The following is a 1,023-nucleotide window of genomic DNA, read 5'->3' on the forward strand; positions in this document are numbered from 1 at the left end:
CAAAGTGTTGGGATTACAGGCATGAGCTACCATGCCCAGCTCCTTTCATCTGTTGGTAGATGCTTGGGTTTTTCCACCTTTGGTCTGGTGAATAATGTTGCTATGAACATTGGTTTACAAATATTAGTTTGAGTTCCTGCTTTTGATTCTTTTGGGTATGTACATACTTGGGAGTGGAATTGCTAGATCATAGGGTAATTCTATGTTTAGCTTTTTGAGGAACTGCCAAACTATTTATCATAGCAGCTGCAACATTTTACATTCCCACTAGCAACATATTATACAAGAATTGAATTTTTTTTTTTTTTTTTTTTGAGGAGTCTTGCTCTGTTTCCCAGGCTGGATGGAGTGCAGTGCTGAGATCTTGGCTCACTGCAACCTCTACCTCCTGTGTTCAAACGATTCTTGTGCCTCAGCCTCCTGAGTAGCTGAGATTACAGGCATGAGCCACCATGTCCGGCTAATTTTTGTATTTTTAGTAGAGACGGGATTTCACCATGTTGGCAGGGCTGATCTTGAACTCCTAACCTCAGGTAATCCGCCCCCCTCGGCCTCCCAAAGTGCTGGGATTAGAGGTATGAGCCACCCCGCCTGGCCAAGAATTGAAACCTTAATTTATAAAACCAAACAAGTGTCAGTTGCTTGCTAGGAAATGGACAGACTGCTGAAGCAGGGAAACACTTAGGTTTACTGGTCTATTACAAAGAATGTTATAAAACACACAGATGAAGAGATGCATAGGGCAGATTATGGGGAAGGGACACAGAGCTTCCCCTCCCACCTGGGGGCACCATCCTTTAGGACCACCAAGTGTTCAGCTCTCTCAGAAGATGCCCAAACGCGATCCCCCTGTGCCTTTTATGGGGACTTAATTGTACCTGTATGATTGACCTCTGCATAGAACTGTGAATGGGGCCGGGCGCAGTTGGCTCAAGCCTGTAATCCCAGCACTTTGGGAGGCCGAGACGGGCGGATCACGAGGTCAGGAGATCGAGACCATCCTGGCTAACACGGTGAAACCCC

Source organism: Mandrillus leucophaeus, unplaced genomic scaffold (genome assembly GCF_000951045.1).
Source record: "Mandrillus leucophaeus isolate KB7577 unplaced genomic scaffold, Mleu.le_1.0 Scaffold2, whole genome shotgun sequence".
In the NCBI taxonomy this organism is placed as follows: Eukaryota; Metazoa; Chordata; class Mammalia; order Primates; family Cercopithecidae; genus Mandrillus; species Mandrillus leucophaeus.